This window comes from Lolium perenne, chromosome 7 (assembly GCF_019359855.2).
Source record: "Lolium perenne isolate Kyuss_39 chromosome 7, Kyuss_2.0, whole genome shotgun sequence".
NCBI lineage: Eukaryota > Viridiplantae > Streptophyta > Magnoliopsida > Poales > Poaceae > Lolium > Lolium perenne.
Window position 1 is genome coordinate 174,838,922 of NC_067250.2, and position 3,944 is coordinate 174,842,865.

Below are 3,944 nucleotides of genomic sequence, written 5' to 3' on the forward strand. Positions count from 1 at the left end.
CAAACATTCATAAACCATCTCTCGAAGTACGTGTCCGGATAGCCCAAAGTCTCGATAGTTAGCTCTACGTCTTCCGGTCAAAAAACAACGTCGATGAAGGCATGTAGGTGCACTATTACGTGGTAGGGATTGCAAATTTTCTCGCATTTTCGTTTTTTCACTCAAACTCAATGAAGAAACTTTGCTTCTTATATTTTTTTTAAAGATTGACGAATCAAATGATATTTCTATTCTAATTTCTGCCTCTTCTTCTCCCTCTGAATCAAAATTTTTTTGCCATAATGTGAAGTTTCTATTATTGCCAAGTATATGGTTCTAATCCTAGATGGAAAAATAAATAGAAAAAGAAATCTAAGAAGGCGGATCCTCCCTATCTATCAAGAGTAATGAACTAGGTGCTGATACAGTAACAGTACAAAAAAAAACAAATTTGTTTCTTCCTAAGAGAAGTAATTTTCCCTCTTCCTAGGGTTTGCTCAAAAAGTAGAAGAAAAAGATTGGCAAAGGTGAGTGGAGAGAAAAAGAGATGGCATGCTAGTGCATGTGCACCTTTGTGTCCAAGCCTTTGGTGTAAAAAAAATGGAGGGAATTATCAAGAAGTTTGAATGAGGGGGTGATGATGGTGTCTCACTAGTGGTGTTATACATAGAGTGGTACATTCTCTCTTTTACTTTGAAAAAATGATGGTGCTAAGGGTTTTTAGAGTGAAAAGTTATCTATTAACATACACTACTAACAACATAGGGAAAAACTACATTATATGCACGCAAGGTAACAAGATTAAAAAGTTTTAGTTGGCTCAAGAATTTTCAAACTAGAAAATATGCAGTGTTTGAAAAGTGGGTTGTGACAGACCTTTCCCCCTTAAAATAATCTCGTCCCGAGATTCCGACACTAAGAGCTGAATAGGTAAGGGAACTCACTCCTGAGATAATCCTCTCGTTCCCAGGTAGCTTCCTCCTCGGAGTGGTTACTCCACTGAACCTTGAAAAACTTAATCTTCCTTCTGCGGGTAACCCTTACGGCCTCTTCCAGAATCCTTAGAGGCTTTTCACGGTAGGTCAAGTCTTGGTTTAAGTTGATCGAGCGATGGTCAATGTTCTTGAACACCTCCGGCTTGTCAGGTACTTGTAGGCACTTCCGAAGTTGAGAGACATGGAAGACATAGTGAAATTCTGATAGTTCTGGGGGTAACTCCAGTTGATAAGATACTTCTCCGTGATGTCCAAGAACCTTGAAGGGGCCAATATATCTTGGTGCTAACTTGCCTTTGACATGGAAACACTCCATCCCTTTGAGGGGTGTGACGCGGAAATATGCAAAGTCTCCGCTGCTGAAGACTACTTCTCGGCGCTTGGGGTCGGTGTAGCTTTTCTGACGGGATTGTGCAGCTTTTCAGACGGTCTCTGATGAATTGGACTTGTTCCTCAAATTCTCGAAGTACGTCCGGACCAAACACTTGACTTTCTCCGGCCTCAGACCAGTTGAGAGGGGTGCGACATTTACGTCCATAGAGGGCTTCAAAAGGTGCCATCTGGAGGTTGGCCTGATATCTGTTGTTGTACGAGAACTCGGCGAAGGGTAGGCAGTCCTCCCACTTGGTTCCATAAGCTAGAACACAAGCGCGGAGCATGTCCTCCAAAATCTGGTTCACACGCTTAGTCTGTCCTCCGGTCTGCGGGTGATAAGCTGTGCTGAAAGAGAGTTTGGTCCCTAAGGCTTCATGCAGTTTGTTCCAGAACCTAGAGGTGAATTGTGTGCCGCGATCGGATACAATCCTCTTGGGAACTCCATGGAGACTGACGATCCGAGAGATATAAAGATCTGCCAAACGATGTCCATTGAATGTAGTCTTGATAGGAAGAAAATGAGCGACCTTGGTCAGTCGATCCACTATGAACCAAATGGAATCATGTCCGCGACTTGACCGTGGGAGTCCAGTGATAAAGTCCATTCCTACTTCATCCCATTTCCACACGGGAATTGGTAAAGGTTGGAGTAATCCGGCTGGGCGTTGGTGCTCAGCTTTAACTCGTTGACAAACGTCGCATCTAGCAATGAAGAAGGCAATGTCACATTTCATTCCGTGCCACCAAAAGGTTTCCTTGAGATCTTGATACATCTTTGTTCCGCCAGGGTGAATGGAGTAAGGAGTGTTATGAGATTCCTCCATAATCAGGTGCTTCAAGTCAGGAATGGTTGGTACACATAGACGTCCTTTAAACCACAAGACTCCTTCATCATCAACGGAAAATCTAGGAACTTCCTCTCTGTCCATACGGCGTTTGATACCTTCAATACTCTTATGGCCCTTCTGTGACTCCTTGATCTGATCTCTAAGATTAGGCTTAAGTTCCAAAGCGGCTAGAAAACCATGGCTAACCAGTTCCAATCCAAACTCTTCAAACTCCTGGTATAGCAAAGGTTGTTCAGCTTTCAAGCGGGCATTCAACGAACAAGGTTCTCGACTGAGGGCGTCGGCGACCACATTTGCCTTTCCAGGGTGGCAGTGGATGCTGAGATCATAGTACTTTATCAATTCGATCCATCTTCTTTGTCGCATATTCAGCTCCCTCTGTGAAAAGATGTACTTGAGGCTCTTATGATCAGTGTAGATATCACACCGATTTCCGATGAGATAGTGCTGCCAAGTTTTGAGGGCATGAACAACGGCGGCTAGCTCCTGGTCGTGAGTAGGATAATTTTATTCGTGTGGCTTCAGTTGACGGGAGAGGTAGGCGATAACTTTCCCTTCTTGCATCAGAACACTACCCAGGCCGAGCTTAGATGCATTGCAGTAGATTACGAAGTTTTGGTGACATCCGGCATGGTTAAGATAGGGCGGTCACCAGACGCTTCTTGAGTTCTAGGAAACTTTCCTCACTCTTGTCCGTCCATACAAACTTCCTTCCTTTCTTGAGGAGTTGGGTCATGGGTTTAGCGATACTCGAGAATCCTTCTACAAACTTGCGATAATATCCGACTAATCCGAGGAAGGACCTTACTTCAGTAGGATTGGTTGGTGGCTTTCGGTCCATGATGTACTTGATGAGAGAGGGGTCGACAGAGACTCCTCCGGCAGACAGTACATGGCCGAGAAATCCTACTTCTTTGAGCCAAAACTGGCACTTGCTGAACTTAGCATAGAGCCGATGTTCTCTCAGAGTACCCAGAACAAGATGCAGATGTTCCTCATGCTCTTCTTCAGACTTTGAGTAGACTAGGATGTCATCAATGAACACCACAACAAACTTGTCCAGGTAATCCATGAAGACTTTGTTCATGAGGTTCATGAAGTAGGCGGGAGCATTGGTTAGTCCAAAGGACATAACAGTGTATTCAAACAATCCATAACGGGTGGTGAAAGCTGTCTTGGGAATATCTGATTCTCGTACTTTCAACTGGTGATAACCCGTACGGAGATCAATCTTGGAGAAGACTCGGGCTCCGTTCATTTGATCGAACAAATCCTCAATCTTGGGAAGGGGGTACTTGTTCTTGATGGTCACGTCGTTGAGTTTCCGGTAATCCACACATAGGCGAATGGTACCGTCTCGTTTGTCCACAAAGATGACGGGTGATCCCCATGGTGAGCACTGGGTCCAATTAGACCCTTACTCAACATATCGTCCAGCTGTCTCTTTAGCTCTATCAACTCTTGGGGGTTCATGCGATAAGGCCTCTGTGCTATAGGTCCTGTTCCCGGTATCAACTCAATGACGAACTCAATATCCCTATCAGGGGGCATACCGGGCAACTCTTCTGGGAAAACATCCGGATACTCACAAACGACAGGGACAAGATCGATGGTTGGCCCGGAGATACTTTTTTTACATAAGGCTCAAGATGAGGGTATGGTGGCCGTGTATTTTACTTGTATTCCTTCGTCATTGGTTAATGTGATGGATTTTCGGGCACAATCAATGTGTCCTTGATACTTGGTC